Here is a 22979-nt window from a genome sequence, read left to right on the forward strand (position 1 = left end):
CACAGCCTACAATATTCTCAAATATCCTGAAAAAAACCCTCATTATCCAACCTACTTACTATCTATACTACAAACCGATACCTAAGATCCAGTGAAAAATCTCTCCTCTCCATCACCAAGGCTAACAATAATGCAGGGAAAGTGCTCTACTCCCACACCGTTGCCAGAAATTGGAACTCTCTTCCCCTATCTGTGTCCACTGCCCCCTCCACATCCATATTCAAAAACTCCCCTCAAATCGCACCTTCTTAGTACATTGTTATGCCCTTGTATCACATAACCCTACCCATACTACTATTAACTCCCCAAATTCCTCTCTGATCACATGCTGGAGCTCTGATCTCCTGTAGGCTTGGTCATCTGAAAGGGTACTTTTAACTGTAGAATCTTACTTGATATATTTTCTTTTCTTACCAAAGTATGACTGACATTGTCTTTTTACCTATGTTCTATATCTTTTACCTGGTGTGTTTTTATTAATTCTTGTTATATTACTATGCTCAGCATACATGATGTAACCTGTTTTGTGTATTATGCTGGATGTACTGTATTTGTATAACTTGATGTTGGAGCTTTTCTCCCGGGGCCTCCGCTGAAAATGGACCTGGTCCAGTCGGAATTTCCCAGTTAACAAATGTAAAATAAAATAAAATAAATGTAATCCAGACAATCAAAACCATTAACAAAAAACTCGGTTCACTCTATAGAGTAAAAACCTTCCTCACTCCCATAGCTAAAATAGCCATTGCATGCTAGCACCTACTATCCACCCTCCTATATGCTTCCCCACTTCTAGAAAATGTAAGTAAATCTGAACTTAGCAGACTTACAGCCTGCTATAATCACATCACTAGGTTTGCTACGGGTTCTCCTTTCAGAACCCAGCACTGCATTAACCTCAAACAACTTGGATGGTTGGAATTTCCCAATCTTGTCAAGTATAACCTGCTAATATTGGCTAATAAAATCCTAAAGAACCTAAATAACACTCCAGCCCTTAGTCACCACATCTACCCCCATAGTAATTCAAGACTGCTCCGTTCATCCAATAAGCTACAAATACAAACAACTAAAATTAACAATGCGGCTGGCATGGCCCTATTTGCAAATTCTGTAAGTAGAACCTGGAACAAACTTCCAGACACCATTACCATGCTCTCCTCCCCAGACCAATTCAAAGCCTCTATCAAACAACACCTGGAACAAAAATGGATATGTCACTGTGACAAACCTGACTAACTTTAAATAATGCATGTAATTTTACTTATCTAATTTGTGTTTTCCTTTTTGTAATCTAATACCACCCTCAAAAATTGGAAATTTGTAACACTGATTGTCAGAATGTACTTCTAACTGTTTTCCTTTTCTTAACTACAATATTACCTAAAAATTTAATGTATAATCAATGTTCTTTTACTCGACTGCTATTATTCTTGTATTCTGTTGGAGCTTATCTCCCCAGGCCTCCGCTGAAAATGGACTTGATTTCAGTCGGACTTTCCCGGTCAACAAATGTAAAATAAAATAAATAAATAAAATTGGTAACCTCCAACCTCTGGACCCCACCCAGTTCCAGTTTGGGAAAGGCAGATCATGCCTTCTGAACCTGATCGACTTCTTTGAGGCAGTCACCAAAGCTGTAGACGAGGGTAAGGTGGTTCACACAGTCTATCTTGACCTCGCCAAGGCTTTCAGCGCCATCCCCCATTCTGGAATTATAGCTAAATTCACTAAACTAGGTATAAATCCCTACATCACAAGATGGGTTGCCAACTGGCTCACTGACAAAACCCACACTGTAAAAGTTGCAGACTCCAAATCTGACTTCAAACCAGTGACAAGTGGAGTACCACAGGGTTCAGTCCTGGGACCTCTCCTGTTTGATATCTACTTCTCTGAAGTACAGGCTAACACAGAAGGCCTCTGGTTAACGAAGTTCACAGATGACTGCAAACTAGGAGCCGTAGTCAAATCCCCAAATTATGTGGACATCCTACAGAAGGGCCTCACTGAGACAGATGATTGGTGTCAGAGGTATGACCTCAAGCTCAATGCCAAAAAGTGCATTGTCATCCCCTTTGGTAAAAACTCTGTACCCATGAACTACCACATAAAAGGCAGTCTACTTAATGCCGAATGTGTGATAAGAGACCTTAGGACCCAGGTGGACAGTAGTCTGCCCTTTGATAATCATATTGCCACAGTAGTCAGGAAATCCTTCTATGTGGCACACCTCATTACAAAAGGGTTCTCATCCAGGAAAAACGAGGTCATTGTTCTACTCGGCACTCATTAGACCCATTATAGTGTACAACGCCCCTTTTGGAATGTACCTCACAAGACATCTGCAGCAGCTGGAAAGGCGACAGAAGTACCTGACAAAGAGGATTAGTGGCCTCAAACAGATGCCCTACACTGACCATCTCAAAAAACTCCAGATTTACTCTGTAGCATATTGCCTACTTCGAGGAGATCTCTGCCTAACATAGAAAGCTATGTTAAACCCAAAGCTATTGGACATGCTACAGCTAAAGAAATCCCAATCCCTCTGAGCTACATGCTCTAGGGACTAAACCTTGTCACCACAATAAAAAGGACATGCTGGAGGAATAGATTCCTGTTCCAGAGGCTTCCTATACTCTGGAACAAGCTACCCATGTATGTCAAGCAAAGTTCCTCATTAGCACTTTTCAAGAAAATCTTGATGAGTGGATGGGAAATAGGAAATATGCCCCGGGGATCACTTCTGTGGCTCTGCTCAACAGGGGCACAGGAAATTAACTTTCTTGGGTGGCGCAAGCCAGGGAACCTTGTTGGCTAGGCTTACTTAGGTCCTTAGGCCGATAGCCTAGTACCTACCTATGAACCTATGAACCAACGTATAGCCTAGCTCAAAACAGCCATTTCCTTGGCTCCAACCATTTGCTACCCCAACTTTCTGACAGAGAACTCTGTAGGAAATTTTACAAATCTGCCAGTTTGTTACATTCCCAAACACATGATCTCTGTTACCTCTCTTTTTTCCATCACATCTTCAGCAAAATTCTCCAAAATCTGCTTGAATAAAAAATATCCATTCAAACACATCCAAGGAAAAATCCTAAATTTTCTGGACTTTCTTTCATGATTGAGAGCTATATATATATATATATATGTCCTTTGTTTGTTTCTTTGTATATTGCCTTTCCATTATCTATTTCCTATTTTTCTAACCTCCTCTGATTGATTTTATAGCTGTCTTACAGCATTTTACATGCCCTAGTAATTATTCCATTTTAACAGCAACTTCTAAGTTAGACTCAAATGCAAACTCTACCAGAGCTGGTCTTTCATTTAGCAATTCCCTGTCCCTTTCTGTTTCCCTGTATTCTATTAGAAATTCCTGGTAGGGTCAGTAGCCTCTAACTTATGGTCCAAACTTCTGTTTGGCCTCATCCTCTCATCACCTTTCTCTTTCAAGCTATTTGCTCCCCAAACCTTGGTCCCTTTGCTTATTTTTTTACAGTAAATTCCAAGCTTCTCTTGCCTACTTCCTGTACTCCTATTTACAGTTATTCCTGCTATAAAATTTAATTTCCCCATTCCTGTGTTGGCTTAAAATCTCAGAATATTTTCTAAAGCTCAGCGACTATAATAGTTTGTATGGCTGTTGTTATTCTCTTTAAGGATCTGCATCCAAAACCCTTTTCTGTCCTTAGATTTCAAACTCCCCTCCCCATTTCATCATCCCTTTCTACTTTACATTAGCCTTAACTTTGTAGCTCTAAAGTATCCATTCAAATCAGGTAATCCTAAACCATCTTGTTATATTGGGAGGATCAACTTATCCCAATTAGCTCTTGCCCTCCTCCCTTCCCAAATAAATTCCTTTGACTCACTTTCCATATTTAATAGTGTTTCATGACTCTTTCCATATTTATTTATTTATTTGTTTACTAGAAAAGTCTGACTGGGCACAGGTGCCCTTTTTCAGTGGCAGTCCGGGGAGAAAAGCTTCAAGGTAACAATTTAAAGCAATCAAAATTTACAGTAACAAATTTCATAATGCAGTTTCGGTGAATACATATCATAGTAATCAATATAATATACAAGTATGTTATTGAAAATTTACTGATAGAAGAGCGATACATAAGATAGGTAGAAGTAATTTAAGAAATACATTACAGTGAGGTATTAGAGCAGATAAACAAGTTTAAGTGTTAATAGAGAAGTAGCGATGAAATAGTAATTTGGTTATGCTAACTGGAAGTAGGAATAGTAGTTTAAGTACCACAATAAAGTGAAGTATTAGATGGAGGTAAGCAAGTTAAGTGACTTAGAGCTTTAAAGGGAGAAGGTGGGTGAAAGATGTTGGGAAAAGCTATGTCCAAGATGAGGAGCAGGGACAAAGTCAGGAGGCAGAGAATAAGTCCTTTAGTAATGGTTTGAAAGGATAAAAGTATGAGATTGACCTGACTGATACAGGAATTTTATTTTAAGTTATAGCTACATTATTAGAATAGAGACAAATTCCAATAGACTTTTGTGGTTTGTAGATGGTAAGCAGTTGTTAATCGTTTGACTGAAGGGAACGGTTTGGTAGATAGTATTGGAGTATGGGGCTAATGGGAAAATAGAAATTAAATAGGTTCTACTGAGATTTAAACTCAGATTGCTGGATTCAGCATCCAGAGTGCTAACCATTACACCATGAAAACATTTTGATAATTAAGCAGGGTGTGAAGATATTAGACACCATTTGTGCCAGCATGTCTGACCGAGTTTTTGTACATAATTTCAGATTGTCCTGTGTATTGTATGCTAGCATGATTAGCTATGCTATTGTAAATAAGTTCTTACATGTTGATTTGTGTTCTGTTCTTACAGAATGTTTTAGAGACTTGAACAGTGTCCTTTTGCATTTCTAACTGCACATGTTTGTGAAGAGAGATTCTGAAGGCAAGCTGTCTCAGATTCAGCTGATGAGCAGATGATGTCATTGGAATGTTGACAGTTGCTATGTGTTACTGTCAGAAGCTGAAATACAGGAAGGAAATTTTAGAAAATGTTTGAATTAAAAAAAATATGAAATGAAAATTAGAAATGGAACACCTGACATTTGAGCTAGTCTATAAAAGAGCCTGCTGAATTGCAGATGTCAGTTGATTACAGATTAACTGTGCAGTGGATACCCAAAAAGGACTCACCAAGAACTGTAAGCCTGCCTTTGCTCTTTTGTAGTAAATTAGTTTACATCAGGGACAGTGTTCTTTAATTAGTTAGGAAATTATAACTAATCAGCTAGATCAGTTAGTGTTTTTCTGAATATTAGATCTCAGTCCTACACCATTGATTTCATTTTCCTGGTAATTGAATTCTGTTTATTTATTGGGAATTACTGTTTTATATTTTTTAATTATTTTTCTCAATATTAAATATTTTTATTAACTTACATTGTGGTTGGACAATCAGCGTTTTTCTTTAGTGATTTGAGAGGGCTTATACTTGTTCTGATAATTCCCAGGGCCAATCTGAAAGCCTGGCTGCTTAGGTCATTTGCTACTATTTGTTTTAATATTTAATTTTCATAATTGGACACCCCTTTAGAAGGTCAAGAAGACACTCTGATTGGTGACAGCATTACCATATTATTTTGGGGAAGGGACACAGCTGGAAATCTGTGTCAGGCTTTCCCAGAAGTGTTTGGATGTGTGAGATTTAGTTTATTTAAGTGTGAGTATATCAGAGGTCTTAAACTGGGGCACATTGCTCTGAAGTGTGTAATACATAGTTATGTAAGGGTCCAGTCCCAGATTATAGAGCATGTTCCTGTTGTGCTCTTAGGGGAAACTTGTGAAATATTACTTCTGTTTAAGTGACAGTCTGAAGTCAGTAGTGAGGACTGAAACTCCTTAGTTACTGACCCAGAATAGTAAGGGACGTCACATTATTTGGTGGTAATTCAGTGGGATATTATCTGGATGTCACATTAATAGGTGGTAGTCCTGTGGGATATTAACCATATGTCACAGAAGGGCTGATCAAGGTTCAATGGTTGCAGCTAACAGATCCCATGTCTGTACTGATATTATTAACCCATCTGTGCAGAATACAGCGATGTTGTTGGATAACCTCTCCCTTGATTCTCCTAGGGAGTCCCTTCCTGATGCCTCTTCCCTCAACGATAGTAACTAAGGATCCCTACTCCATGGGGACGGGGGCATTATCAGGAGAGGATGGTCCAAGGTACATGGACAGAGCAATAGGTCAACCTTTACATCAGTGTCTTGAAGATAAGGCAGCCCTCCTGGAGTTGCAGGTACTACACTATATCTTGCTTTCTGGGGTGATCTTCATTCAAACTGACAAAGTGATAGATGTTTGGTACACCAAAAATCAGGGCAAAACCATGTCTTATCCCTTATGCTAAGAAGGCATGAGAGTATGGCAATGGGTGATTGCTTCACATGCCTTTTGACAGCAATGCACCTCACCAGGAAAGCCAACAGTCTCACCAACATTTGATCCTTCTGTCTGTTGAGTGGACTCTCGATCCCGCCATGTCATGTCAAATTTTTATTTGGGTATTTCCTTGTTATGATCTCTTTGCCTCTCCAGACAACATGAGATGCAGCAATTTCTTTGTCCTGATACCTCCAGAAAGGGTCAGTCCCAACAGATGCTGTAGTTGGACAGTGGTTGACTGGCTTCCTTACATGTTTCCCCCTCTTTCTGTAATATCCAGATAGATTCAGTATCCAATTAGATGCCACAGTGATCCTTGTTGCATCTTATTGGCCCATGCAAATTTGGTTTCCCCTACTGAAGCCTCATATCAGGGAACCTTATTGGTTGTTGGATACCAGGAAGGATCTTCTTTCATACCCCTATGGATAACCTCATCTGGATCTTCTTAAACACAAGTTAACTACAAAGTTTCTCCAGTTTGATGATTAGATACACTTCTCTATATCATGAAGTCATACAGATCATTTTTTAATTCCCAAATGGAGTCTACCCTTAAAGTATATAGAAGCAAATGGAAGCATTTTTCAGCTTAGGCAACCACTCAGACAATACATGACAGTATTACATCTATTCTGTCCATACTTATTTTCCTTTTGCAACTCTTTCCTTCAGGATCCAGTTTTTCAGTCCTCAAAGTGCAATTGGCTACAATTCGTAACTTTCCACCAAGGTACTAAGCCCCGCTCCTTTGTTTATCATAGGTTATATAAAGTCTACCTCAGATTAATATTTCTTCTTCTTCTCTCTCTGATCAGGGAACCAGTTCCACTGAAGGACTTCAGTTTTGACCTAGAAACCTTATCAAAATCCCCCTTTCAATCAACATCTTCTGCTTCCTTGAAATGTCTATCATGGATTACCTGGTTTCTCATAGCTGTAACCTCGACCAGGAGAATTTCTGAGCTGCATGCCCTGCCTTCTTCTGCACCTTATTTGGTGTTTTACCAGGACAGAGTTTTCTTACTAGGTGTAATCCAAATTCATTTTGATTACCCACAAGTTTTTTTCTTAATCATTCAATCAAAGGTGAGTACTTGCTTTACACATTAGATGTACATTGACAGTAAAGGTTTTACTTGATAGAGCTAGTACCTTTAGAAAGGCTCACAACTGTTTGTGTACTTAGCTATGAACAAGCTTTGTTCCAAAGCTTTCAAGATCACTTTGTCCAGATGGATCTCTGGCTGTATTACTTTTGTATATTTCATTAACAATCATCTTTTACCGTCTAGACCCAAGGCTTATTCTACAAAGTCAGTAACTACTTAAGCTGCCTTCGTCATACATTCTTCAGTGGATGAAATTAACTCTGTTGCAGCATGGCCTTCCTTACATGCCTTTGTGAAACATTATAAGTTGTGCATAATTTCAAGATCTAGACCTTCCTTTGGAGCCACTGAACTCAAGGGCCTCTTGTCATGATGCCACCCAAATATTCAGTGTCTGAGGATTCTGACCAACAAGTCAGATCAGACAGATGGAATGAATAGGATACAGTAGGTATGTACTTACCATAATGCTGTATTCTTACATCCATCCATCCATTCATCCATCCATCCACAACCCCATTTCATCATTTTTACACTTGGGGTCGGGGTGTCACTTCAGCAGTGACAATCATCTAGAGCCAAGGTTTACACCACTGGGTGGCTAGCCCTGCCACAGATCCTTTCATCCATGTTCATCTGATATGACAACCCTCCCTCCTTTCCCCTTCCTATTGTTAGTTCCGAAGTACACAATGGGCCAGTCAGCCCCCTTTAGGGGTTTATGACATATTCCTTCTGTATTTGGCACCAGAATTGATCTGAGGCACTTCCCCTGTAGGTGCATAATGGGTAGGAAGAATTAAAGAAGCTTGAGGCTGGAGCACCAGTTTTACAAGCTCAGATCTGACAAATGGCTTGACAAGCCACACCTTGTGTCACACAGACATGGATGAAAGGATCCAGCTTTATGGTAAGTACAGTATTACTGTTTTGTTTTTTCAATACCAAGATATTTCTTGGTTATTTGTAATAACAGTTTGTTTTACAACATGTTGGTTAGTGGATGCTGGTGATTTTAATTCCAGATCTAAATGCATTATATCTGCTTGTTGTATCACTATCTGTCATTAACACCTACACACATCTTACATTTTTATGAAAAATAAACTTAAAAAGCATAAGATAAATAAATATAAATATTTTATGAACCATAAAAGCTATTAAAACTGTACAAATACAATATTATCAGTAAGAATGTATTTATTTATTTATTGTTTATTTATTGACATTTGTTTACCGGAAAAGTCCACTGTGCCAAAAGAGCCCATTTTCATTGCAGGCCCAGGGAGAAAAGCTCCACAAGGCAGTTAGTATAACAGTACATAAATATTCAAGGTGGTTAATAGACACAAACAGTATTATACAAAAACAAACAGTATTATATAAAAACAGAATAAGATGCATGTAGCATACAATTTGTACAGATTAATACAGTTTAAGTCTAAGTTTGACATCCTCACTGAGACCAACGACTGGTGTCAGAATCATGGTCTTAAGCTCAATGCCAAAAAATATGTCATCATCCCCTTTGGGAAAAACCCAGTTCCCATGAAATACCACATTGATGGCAGTCCACTGAACACAAAAGGCGTTATAAGAGATCTGGGAACACGGGTTGACAGCAACCTCTCTTTTGACCACCACACTGCCACGGTGGTCAGAAAGTCCTTCTATGTGACACATCTCATTACTAAGAGTTTTGCATCCAGGAAGAAAGAGGTCATTGTCTCCCTGTAATCTTCCCTCATTAGGCCATCATTGAGTATAATGCCCCATTTGGCATGTACCTCACTAGACACGTGCAACAACTGGAGAGGGCACAAAATTACCTCACAAAGTGGATCCTAGTCCTTAAACACTTGTCCTATATGGACAGACTCAAACTCCAACTATTCTCTGACTCGTATCGCCTACTTAGAGGCGATCTCTGCTTGACTTACAAAGCCATGTCTTACCCAGCTCTGTTAGAAATGCTACAGCTAAAGAAATCCCAATCCTCCACACCACACACTCCAGAAACCTCAACCTCATTACCACAATCAACAGAATGTGCTAAAGGGACAGGTTCATAACCCAGAGACTGCACATGCTATGGAGTAGACTACCCATATATGTCAAACAGAGCATCTCACAGGCCCTATTCAAGAAAAATCTTGATGAGTGGATGGGAAATAGAAAATTCACCCCGGGGATCACTCCAGTAGCTCTATTCGACAGAGTCACTGGAAACTAAGGTCAGGTGGCACAATGCCAGGGTAATCCTATGGGCTAGGCTTGTAGAGGCTCCAGGGCCATTAGCCTAGTACACACCTATGAACCTATAAGGCATACATAGTAACTTAAGCAGTCATATTACTATACATTTAAAGGAACATATAATGGTTAAAACAGTCATATTAATTTGCCTTTCAAGGTGCTCTAAGAGTATCAGCCAGAACAATAGTGCTTGGCAATGTGTATTGAGGTAGTCCATCATAGTTAGCCTAGATAGGTATCTTATACATGTTTTAATTAGTGGAAAAGGAGAGATTAGAAGGGGTGATGATGTAAATAAGGGTGATATGACTTACGGAGTAGGGAATCAGGTTATGGAGGGATGAGAAATGTGGTATCTGCATTGCCATAGAGTGGAGAGGTGTTTTTGCAGAGATGTTTGAAGGAGAAGATATTACTGGAAGTCCTGATAGCTATTGGAAGAGCATTCCATAGTCTGGCAATAGAGAAAAAGTCGAGCATGTGGTCAGCTGGGAGTTTTGGTTTGTCTACTTGCAGGAGAAGTTGGTTTTCAGATCTGAGTGGCCTATTTGGGTGATAGTGAGTTAAAATGGAAGATATGACCAGGCAATCTAATGGTCTGGAAATTATTTTGTGTGTTGTGATTAGTTGTAAGTAGGTTAGGTAATGTGGAAGTTTGAGCCAGTTAAGCAAGTGTAGGGAGATGCATTGATGGGAAGAATATTTTGCATTGGTTGTGAACCTGGCAACCTTATTGTAGCAGGAATCAAGCTTGTTTATTTAGGAAGGACTGATTATTGGAAAGGCGAGGAGCACCATATAGGAGGGAAGGTAGGAGAAAAGTTAAGGTGAAAGTTTGCTTTGTAGAGCAGTTAAGAATGTGTTTATGTCTCTAGAGGGTGCCTAATTTATTTTGTGTTTTTTAATATTATTATGGACATGGAGGTCAAATGTTATGTTTCCATCCTAGATAACTCCTAGCAGTTTAGTGTGGGAGACAACCTCTATAGTGGTGTTTTGAGAGTGAATGATGAAATCTGTCTTGTTTACAGAGAGGAATAAATAATAGCAATGTGGTTTTATTGGGGTTTATGGCAAGATGATTATTGGTCATCCAAATTTCAGTAACAGTAAAGGCATCCTGGGTTATTTGTAGAAGTTGTGTTGTTGATTTGGCAGAGAAAATTATGGTTGAATCATCTGCATATTGTACTACTGATCTATTATTAAGAATGGAGTAAAAGTTATTTATATATAAAAATACTGAAAGGAAGAGGTCCTAAGATGGAGCTTTGTGAAACACCTGTGGAAGACTCAAGAAATGGAGAGAAAAAGTTGAACCATCTAGTAGATTGCTGTCTGTTTTTTAGACAGTGAACCAGTTTAGAGTTGGAGGGAGATAGCTAGATTGGAGAGTTTAGTGAGGGGTAGAGGGTGTGAGACTGTATCAAAAGCTTTTGAGAGGTTGAGAAAGACTGAAGATACAAATTTATCAGCATTTCAAACTTGATTGACTGTGTCCATGAAGGAAATGAGTGGTAGTCATGCTGTGGCCTGGCCTAAACCCATGTTGAGTTGGGGAGAGGAGTTGGCTAAGGAGTAGATACTTTTGAAGTTAATTATGGATACATTTCTCCAAAATTTTAGAGAGTTGGGAGAGAATAGCAATGAGACAAAAATTAGAGATATCTGTATTGTTACCACCTTTGTGGAGGGGAAGAATGTATGTTTTTATCCAGATAGTAGGTACAAAGAACTCTCGGAAAGATCACTTAAGAAGTATACTGATAAGATAAGCAATGGATCTAGCAGACATTTGCAGATATTCTGGGGGGAAGCTGGCAGGGGTGCTGGAGCCAGGTTTCAGTTTAAGGAGTAGTTTTTTTATAATAGTAATGGGTATGGGGGAGAATCAAAAGGTAAGTGGGGCAGCGGTAGTAGCATTCTGTGAAGAAAGTGTTAGTGGATATAAGTTAGTGTTAGACTTAGTTTGAGGAAAGGTAGTTGTAAGGTTAGATATTGTGTTAATGAAATGTGAGTTGAAGAGGGTGGCTATTTCACTAGGGTTTTTCTCGGGGATTGGGCAGGGGTTTTAGTACCACAGTTAAGTACAGATGAGATAGAGTTCCAAAATTTCTTTGGATTTTTTTGTAGTTTTTTTGGAGGCTTATATAATATTCTTTTCTGTCATTGATGACTAGGCACTTTGCTTGATTACGGAGCTGTCTGAATTGTAAGATATCAGTGGGATTCTTATACTTTTGGCATTTTTTCCATACTCTGTCTCTGGCAGTCATGATGTGCTTGGTAGCTCTGAAGAGACATATGGCCTGCATAGTTTTTACTCTTTTTTTGTCTTAGTGGGGCTAGTGTGTTTAAGGTGTTGAGAAATGTGGAATTAAAGAACTCTCCAGCTTCATCAAGGGGCAGGGCTTTTAGTATATTCCAACTAATGTTTCTCAGGGTTTTTTTAGGGTTGTAGGATTAAAACTGATTAGATTTATTGTTTGTTTATATTGGTGTTGACAAGGTTTTGGGGTGGTCTTACGTAGTATATAGGCACCGTACATGGCCACTAATGCCACAAGAAAGTATGCCTGCTGCTGAGATTTTGTGTTGGTCAGAGACTAATATCCAGTCAAGAATTGAGCCACTGTCTTTGTTTCTGTTAGGTCTAGTTGTATCTCTGATTATCTGTGTAAAGTTGAAGAGGTTGATATTAGATGGTGGAGAGTGACCTGAGAAATCTAGCCAATTTATGTTTACATCTCCTAAGATAATTGTTTCATTATGTATATTGGCTGATATCCAGGCAAGAATATCTTCTAGCAGGGTAGCATGTTACCTGGGGGGTATATAAATATATATATATATATATATATATATATATATGTGTATATAAATATAAATATATATATATATATATATATATATATATATATATATATATATATATAAAACTACGATGCAGAGATTCTTAGAATTCTTCAGTTTAAGAAGTGATATTAGTATCTCAGCTGTAGAGAACTGAGGAATGGAGTTGGAATATGGGACAATGGTGAAGGTGTTAAGAAAGAGTATAGAAATGCCTTCTCCTTTTTCACAGGGTCTATCAGCCCTTAGATAAGCATAGCCTGGAGGGAGGAATTCCAAGTCTTTATATAGGGTTTCAACCAAGTTTCAGTTGCAGCTATTATATCTGGTTTATTAAGGGATATCCAGGCATGGGATTCTGGTATTTTGTTTTTGATACTTTGGAGACTGATTGCTGTGATATTTAGTGATTTAAATGAGCTTGGGAAGTTGGTGTTCAAAGGGTTGGGTCCTGGGTTTGGGTGGATGTCTCCACATAGGGATATGTTAGATTGCTTGCAAAGGTAAGCAAAGGGTCCCAGTTTTTTTTATGTGGTTAGAGATAGATATATAGTTGCAGATGTCTTTTTGGAGGGGAAGTAATTTTAGTTTGGTGTGTAGAAGTACGTTGAGTGCATACAGACTGGGAGATATATCGGAGTAACTGGAGAGAGCTGAGGATTGTGTGGTAGTTATATATATGATTTATGAGGTATGAGAGCTATGTGTAATGATATTAGTTGAAATAAGAGACATGGCAATAGGGCAAGGAGGTAAAGTAGAGAGATAAGTGTGCAGATAAGGTGAAAAACACTATTAAGTGAAGTTTATTAGTAGTCTAGAAGTTAGCGTGGCCGCGGTGGTGCAGCAGTTAGCATTGTCACCTCACAGCAAGAGGTCCTCCGGTTCAATCCTCGGCTGGGGTGCCTTCTGTGCGGAGTCTGCATGTCCTCCCTGTGGTCACGTGAGTTTCCTCCAGGTGCTCCAGTTTCCTCCCACATCCCAAAGACATGCTGTAGGTGGATTGGACACTCTAAATTGGCCCTAGGCGTGAGTGCGTGTGTGCCTTCTGTGGCAGGTTGGGTGCCGGGCTGACAACTCGACACTGTAAAACTCCACTGCCAATCATGAGCAGACAGGTGATCCGCTGTGGCGACCCCTAACTGGGAAAAGCTGAAAGAAGAAGAAGAAGATTAATAGTCTAGAAGATATAGTATGTAGTATGAATGGGAGGTGTGGTGGGTATAATGATGTTAGGATACTAGATTGATTCTGGATTAGTTTTGATTGGATGAGTTAATTGTTACTGGATGATGGATTTGGAGGGAGAGGAGTTATGGTGAGAATAAATGTAACTGATACAGGGGTGAGTGGGAATTGAGGTTAGGAATGGAGGTAGAAGTATTCTTTAGTCAGCGCATTCATTGTCTTTTCCATAAATATTGTAATATATTATAATGCACACAAACATGAAATTATATTTTTCTAACATTTCACAAACAAATGCTCATTACTTGAAAACCATGCAATCTAGACATATAATGTTAGAAATGTTAGAACATTTTGTTAACCAGACATAAGCTTTCACATGACAACAAGAAATTCCTCTATAAGTGCATGTTTATTGAGATGTTTACAGAAATATGAAAACATATGTTTAATTGTATAATTAGCAATGCAAGTAATGCTGGATATCTCTTAAGATGTGCAACGTGCCGTGCAAATATCAAAGACAGTTTTCTTCAATAACATCTAAGGTTTCACCTTATGCCATGCAGCAATTTGTAAGTCACTTGTTTTTTGAAGTATTAAATACATATGGAAATATTGCTTATTTTCATAATTACTAATGAACACCTTGCACTTTTTCCTTTACAGTGTGATATAAACTAGCATTATCAGTGAACGGTCCTGTCTCCCACTTTGATGTTTCACATCATATACCCCAATAAAATGCAGGTTTCTCAGTTATGAAAATACAAACATAAATATATGCAAGACATCCTAGACTAACAATCGAAATCTCATTTTGCTAATAACTCTTTGGCCTTTCCGATGCTGCATAGTATTATCTGTTAAGTCACTTAGAAGCCAGACCCAAAAAAGTTTTGGATTCCATAAGGAGGTATGGGTGTGAACTGTTAGGATACAAAAAAGGTTTTAAAGGCTTGACTGATTTAATTGTGAAAAATGTATTCTAATAAGCCAAGTAATCTAACTGCAACACAGGCTACAGATTCATAGGTTAAACGGTTTGACAAGCTTATTGACATTTTCTAGTCCCATAATATTCATATGCACATTTATATATTCATCAAAGACTATTTTGATGGAAGGAAATTAATGAGATATTTCTTCTAGTTGTAAGAGGAAGCTTTTTCCATAAACTTGGGAGTGGCGCACTGCAACTGTGGTCCCACTTCACAAAGGCAGTGCCTCCACCGACCCTGGAAATTACCGGCCCATTAGCTTGACAAGCCTTATCTGCAAAGCCATGGAGAGGATCATAATGGACCTCATAAATAAAGACATAGGGAATTTGCAGACTTTGGATCCATCCCAGTTTGGCTTTGTCAAAGGCAGATCATGCCTTCTGAACTTGGTTGACTTTTTCGAAACAGTCACCAAAGCCATTGATGAGGGAAAGGCAGTCCATACAGCCTACCTCGATCTGGCGAAGGCCTTTGATACAATACCCCACTCGGGTATCATTGAAAAACTCATCAGCTTAAATGTTAACCCATACATCACAAGATGGGTTGCAAACTGGCTGAGTGACAGAACCCACAGGGTCAGAGTTGCTGGCGCCATGTCAGACTCAAAGCCTGTCACAAGTGGTGTACCACAGGGCTCAGTCCTGGGCCCACTCTTGTTTGGCATCTACTTTTCCAAGTACAAGCAAACACAGGAGGGTTATGGCTGACAAAGTTTGCAGATGACTGCAAACTGGGCCATAGTAGAAAACACATCTGACACAGATATCCTTCAGAAGGGTCTCACAGAAACGGATAACTGGTGCCAGAGCCATGGCCTAAAGTTAAATGCCAAAAATGCATAGTCATACCCTTCGGGAAAAACAAGGTTACCCCTAGCTACCAAATAGGTGGCAATCCACTGAGTACAGAAGAAGTTATCAGGGACCTGGGGACCCAGGTTGATAGTAGTCTGTCATTCGACACCCATGTAGCTAAAGTAGTTAGGAAGACCTTCTACATTGCCCACCTTATCATGAAGGGATTCTCATCTAGATCAAGGGAGGTCATAGTCTCCTATACTCATCACTCATCAGACCAATGATTGAGTACAATGCCCCATTCGGAATGTATCTGACCCGACACTTGCAGCAGCTGGAGAGGCCACAAAGTTCCTCACCAAAAGGATAAAGGGTCTCAAACATCTGTCCTATGCTGCCCGACTGAAAGAACTCCAGCTCTATTCAGTCGCCATCGCTTGCTCAGAGGTGACCTTTGCCTAACATACAAGGCCATGTCAAACCCAGATTTGATGAATATGCTTCACCTCAAAAAATCTAGATCCGTCAGAGCCACAAGGGCGGGAGACTTAAACCTCGACACGGCTATTAATAGGACGTGCTGGAGGGATAGATTCATCACCCAAAGACTCCCTATGCTGTGGAATAAAATCCCGGTATATGTGAGGCAGAGCACCTCGCTGGCCTTGTTCAAGAGAAATCTTGACCAATGGATGGGAGATCGCAGATATACCCCAGGGATTACCTCAGTGTCACTGCTCAACAGAGGCACAGCAAAATAATGGGTATAGTTCCCCATACTAAGGGGTGGTGTAAGCCACAAAACTATGGGCAAGGCTTGTAAATGCCCTCGGGCAGATAGCCTAGTATGAACCTATGAACCTAGGTGTTGTACAGTGTATTGGTCATCTTTCTTATTAGGTTTGTTGATACGGTATTGGACAAGCATAGGAATCTGTCTAGTTCCAACCACACCAGCACGAGTGTTGAGGGAAAAAAATGAAGAAAAAAAAAACAGAGAAACTAGTGGTCTTAAAACATTGTTGATGAGCTCAGTCACAATAATTCCCAAAAATCATGAAAACCAGGTAGTGTTCCAAAGCAGCAACCTTTATTCGTCACAGACAAGTGATCCTCAGTAGCAAAAATCAGAAATATTTTACAATGCTAAACTCATCAGCATTTATACACTTAGAAGCAGGTGTGGAAGATATACATATTGTTTAATTTTAAACCAGCCTATCCAAGGCAAGCAATATGAGCAGGGGCATAAGGAGTGCATTTTAGAACAGCAAGGACCCCCTCCACACACTATTGCTGATTCGATCAAACTAAATCCTAGTTAAGGAAAACACTACTTATCTATTTGCAACCCGCATTCCCAACTCAGGTATTAAAAACTACATAAAAAGTGTGTTTTGAATTTTCCGTTTAAATCTTTGGTGTGATGCAAGACTGTACTAAATCTAATCAAATCAGTATGTTTACAGCCCCAAAATCATTTGATTAGATTTTGTGGTGCATGCTCATGCACATTCATGCACACACCTGCACAATTTTATACATTACTAATTTACTTCATCCACTACTACTGTGTGTTTTTACTGGTTTTCATAGAATAAACACGTTTTTGGTGTTGTAAACATGAAAACTATGAAATGCAGCTGTTCAGTCCCCCAGCATTGTATACAACACCACAAACCCTTTTACACTCTCCCAGACCCAAGGTAGAACCCCGGTTATACCTATTCCAGCCAGAAGCTTAAAAGCACTCCAAGAGCAGGATAAGGGATAAGGTGAAACCTTAGATGTTATTAAAGAAAACTGTCTTTGATATTTGCACGGCACGTTGCACATCTTGAGAGATATCCAGCATATTACATCAGAACCTGCTAAGGTACTGAATGTAGGTTCAACCACTTTATAGCTGGTCTCTTAAATTGTAAAGATTTACTGTATCCGTAAAGTATACAGCCAGGAACAACAGCTGTTTTGTTTTTTCTTTGGTTTTTTCTTTGCATCTTGCTTAGCTCCCCTTTTTCCCTCCCATAGCCTCATACTCCAGATTCAGTTTTTATGCTGCCAGATTTGTGGCTTATATTGTACTCCTTATAGGTTCATATGTTGGTATTAGGCTATCAGCCCTAGGGCCTATGCAAGCCTAGCCATAACAATTTCCTGGATATTTCTTCCCACAATATTTACTTTTCTGGACCCCTGTCTAGTAGAGCGACTGACATGATCCCCAGGGTTAATTTCCTTTCTCCCATCCAGTCATTAGATTAGTACTAAGCTAATTGCCCTTGTGGGCCATTTTAAGCCTAGCCAATTACTCCATGTGAGAATCAAACCCTGCACCTTGTGTCTGCAAAGTAAACACCTTAACCATTCGGCCAACCTCCCACTACCATTTCCCAAACTCGCTCAACACTATTAAAGTAACAGTTCTGCTCATTAGTAATTACTATCCTACAAACTATGTCTCACACTGTGACATATCTCCTGAATAGCATCAGTTTTCTTGATTGCATCTTTCAGTTTTATGCTTTTTTTTACCAATAGTGACATCCAAGGTTTACTATGTACATTCCAAGCTTGCTTAGATCAAGCTAATGTACAATATATCTCCTTGAATGTATATATGCCATTGTACAGACTTTTTTTGTTATTTGTTGTATTTGTGTTGTTATGGAGCTTTTCTCCCAAGCCTCAGCTGTAAATGGACCTTGTTCCAGTCGGACCTTCCTGGTAAACAAATGTAAAATAAAAATAAATAAAAATTTGTGTCATTGGGCTATTTCTTAATAAATGCTAGTAAATTTAGTGGAATATAAGGCAAAAACATATCCCTAGGACTACACTATTCAGTGTACTTACCTTGCTGACTGGGTAACTGATAATTTATTTGGCCTCCGTACGCTACAGTGAGGGGTCTATCTGCTCCATTCACCCTCGCTGTGTTCAGGCTCACTCTGCTCCCCTACCCTATCCCCTTTCCTACTTTTATACTTTACCCTATTTAACCACTGCCCATCTCACGTAGCAAGCTCCACACCCCACCACCTCCGATTTTCACTTATTTTTATTCAATTCTACAGCACCACCTATCTTACCATATCTTTATTTTCAGTCCCTCTGAAACATGCTCTTCCTTCTCTTCTCCTGCTTAAGTATTCTAACATTTTCTACATTTTATTTTGGCCCATTGACTGCACAACAGTGCTATCACCTCCCCTCCCCTATCTCTACACTGATGTACAAGCCACTGTTAATTACTCCATTGCTCCCTCACTATTCTTTAACTGCGCAACACACTTCCACAAAGTTAAAATCCTTCTCCTCAATACCCATAAAACCAAACCTAAGTACTTGTCCTATTTCCCCCCAGCATGCTCTAAGATATACTTCCTAAGTTACCTGCTATGTTCTGGTGACATCCACCCCAATCCCAGGCCTCACACCACTACTCCCACACACAGTACCACTGGCAGCCTTTACATCTCTCCATCTTCTCCCACTTTATCTACCATTCCTCACCCTACTACTTCCATTGACTCAACTAACCTCCCTCCCTCCAAAAGCTCACCATAATCTCCCTCAATATACAAAGTATATCAAATAAAGTATCCACCCTTCATGCCATGATCATTCAGTATACCCCAGACATTCTAACTCTTTCTGAAACATGGCTACAACTTCATATCTCTGACTCAGAAATTCTTCCTCCAGGCTATATCTTCCGACTTGACCATCGCTCTAAACAAGGAGGAGGTGTAGCCATTCTATACTCAGAACACCTCTCACTATACCCTTTTCCCACACCCACACCTAATTTCCACCCCACTGAAGTCGTTATTGTTAATTGCAAACTCAATAACCAAAGAAAATTGCTATTGCTGCAATCTACATCCCCCCAGTAAAACCATTCCTGTCCTAGAACAAGTTCTCTCCTGGTTCTCTGATAACATCACCTATAAGACCATTATCCCGGGAGACATTAACATCAACTGGTCCACCATTAACTCCACCTCACCCACTACCTGCATTAACCTCTACAGTTTCTCTCAACTTATCTCTGCTCTCACAAAATATAACAAACAAGCCAACAATAGTGCAATCCTTGACTGGGTTCTAACATCTAACCCTAATCTCTGTCACAATCCATGTACTCTTCCTGATTCTCTCAGTGATCATCTCCCCACCCTTGTTCACTGACACTCCCCCCAGCTTTATAGACTCCACCATTTTAAAGACTGTTGCAAACTCTCCAACTTCAACCCTGCTACCTTCAGTGATATACTTTCCTCTTTCAACTGGTCCTTCCTATCTAACCTTCCTTTAGAGAAGACCGTCTCCAAATTTAATGAAATCTTCTTTAACACCCTAAACTCGCTGGCCCCATCAGAAAAAAAATCGACTAAAATCAAACTTTTCTCCTTGGCTAACACAACTCACTCATAACCTTATGCTTCAGAGAGATAGAGCCTGGAAGATATGGAAGAAAACAAATCTCTCAGCCCATCTACAAGATTATAGAAAACTCAGGAATCATACCAAAAAACACATAAACAATGACAAAAAACAATACTATCAGAAACCACTACAGAATCCACACTCTAACCCTAGACAATTTTGGAATAATATTAACAAACTCCTTTATCCAGGCAAGCCTTCCACACCTTGTCCATGTCCAGATAGCTCTGACCACAATACTGCTACTCATCTAAACTTCTTCTTCATCTAATCCATTAAAAACCTTACTAAAAATAAGCACACAAATCCATCTTCTAGTGATACCCTTCCTACTTCACCTACTCCCACGTTCTCGTTAAAGCCTGCTCCCACTGCTTACATCAGATCTCTCCTCAATAAATTCAAACCATGCTCCCCTTCTGCCAACAGCTTACCCCCAATTTCAAAAAATTGCCTGCAATGCCATTGCCTACCCTGTTTCCATACTTATCAATTGATCTATCCTCGAAAACACTTTGCCCAAAATATGGAAAAAATTCTATGTCATTCCTCTCCATAAAGGATGGAATTCTACCGACCCATCCAACTATCGCCCCATTGCTATCCTATCTCCCCTCTCCAAAATTATGGAAAAATGTATTCACAACAGATCCTTGAGCAACTTATACAGAATAATCTCCTAACACCAACACAACATGGTTTCCGCCCCCATCACAGCACTGCCACTGCTCTTTCACTCATATCATTCCAAAGCTCATGATGAAAACACATTAGTGTCTAGTCTATTCCTTGATTTAGCCAAAGCTTTTGAAACTATATCCCACATACTGCTTATAACTAAACTTAAAGACCTGAATCTCTCAAAATCTGCTATACTCTGGTTTACTAGCTGCTTCTCTGATAGACTCCAGTCTGTCAAGTGGCTATCAGCCTCTTCAGCCTTCCTTCCTCTTCATACAGTTTCAATACTAGGACCCCTCCTCTTTAACATTTTCACAAATAATCTTCACTCTGCCTGCCCCCTCTCCTCTCTTATCCAGTACACTGACAGTGCTACCATCATGTCCTGTTCTGATAACCTCCCCCACCTTCTAGCCCTTACCCAAGACTCACTTCTGTCCATGGCAAAATGGCTAACTAGCAATGAACTTCTCCTTAATCCCCCAAAAAACTTAAATTTCTGCTCTTCCCCCATAAAACCTACAACATTTCAAAACCACCTTCTCAGTCAGCTCTCTCAACAATACTGCCATCTCAGTCCAAACTCATAGTAAACTCCTTGGTGTTGCTATTGACAACCAACTTAAGTTTGACATCCACATTCTACAAGCCATCAAAAAAACACACCAAAAACTAGGCCTTCTATATAGAAATAAAAAACTACCTAACTAAGGAAACAAAAAGATCTCTGGCACAAGCTTTTCTATTACCTACTCTCTTCTACGCTGCACCTATTCTCACTATCCTACAAACCAACCTCCTGGTCAAACTAGAATCAACCTACAATAAAATAGCTAAATTTGCTGCAAATCTCCCTTACCACTCCCACCACTGCACTGCCCTACAAGATCTACAATGGCCAGAAGCTCATAACCAACTCCTACTCCCACAACAAGGTGGCCTAATGGTTAAGGTGTTTGCCTTACAAACACAAGGTGCAACATTTGAGTCTCACAAGGGATAATTGGCTAGGCTTAAAATAGCTTGCAAGGGCAGTTAGCCTAGTACTATCCTATCAACTCCACCTCACTCACTCCATTCTTGCAAATCTCTCTCACAGCCCTGCCCTCTCTACTCTAATCTCCCCATACACCCCCAAATGAACCCATAAAACATACTGGGAAACTTCTGTATAGTCATTCACTTGCTAACAACTGGAATAAACTTCCCCCTGATCTAAGAGCCACCACAAGTAGCTTCTGGTTTAAAAAAAGGCTAAAAAAATACATGCTCAAAACATGGTCTTGCCCCTGTCTCACCCCAATCTGACCTATCTCAGTCCCATCTCCTTTCCCTCCATTATCTCTGTTAATATTATGTCTTGAATCTTGCATTTTCTTATGCCTACTAATGGTATTTAGCTAATTGTTAACTGCACCCATTCTATCTGTATATTTTGAATTTATATATGTTCTGTCTATAAGTCTGTGTCATTATCGATGTACATGTGTTTTTCTTTATTGTTTTTAAGATTTTACATACTACTATTGTATTTGTCATTGTGTTTGTTTTTTTCTTGTGTTGGAACTTTTCGCCTCGGGCTTTTGCTGAAGAAGGGCTTCTTGCCCAGTCAGACTAACCCGGTTAACAAATGTCAAATAAAATAATAAATAACTATCGTGACAGTTGTTTTAACTACAAAGTACTGATATTTTTTCTGAGTTGTAAATAAAATATTTTTTCTGAAATAATTTTTTTCTCACCTATAAAAAAACTATTTTTTATACACACTACTACATATTAGATATGATTAGACAGATATATATTTATATTTATTCTAGTTATATAATGTTCATGGTTAGATAACTATGTGTCTTTTTTGTATCAATCTAGTTAATTCTTTTTACTTATCTACCCGTGTATATGATTTTAGTTCTTGTCACAGACCTGATGAAGGCTTTATTACATTAGTTAGCCGAAAGCAATTTAAGTTAAAAGTCAGTCTTTTTATGTGCATGTTATGCTTTTCTTAATACCTGATTTGGGAATGTGGGTTGTATATAGATAGGTAGTGTTTTCCTTAACTAGAATTTAGTTTGACCTAATCAGTATTAATGTGTGTGTGTGTGGGGGGGGGGGTACTTGGTGTTCTAAAATGCAATTTTTACGACCCTGTTTATATTGTTTGCCTTGAACAGGCTGATTTAAAT

Source organism: Protopterus annectens, chromosome 2.part1, assembly GCF_019279795.1.
Source record: "Protopterus annectens isolate FY-2018-M chromosome 2.part1, PAN1.0, whole genome shotgun sequence".
In the NCBI taxonomy this organism is placed as follows: Eukaryota; Metazoa; Chordata; order Ceratodontiformes; family Protopteridae; genus Protopterus; species Protopterus annectens.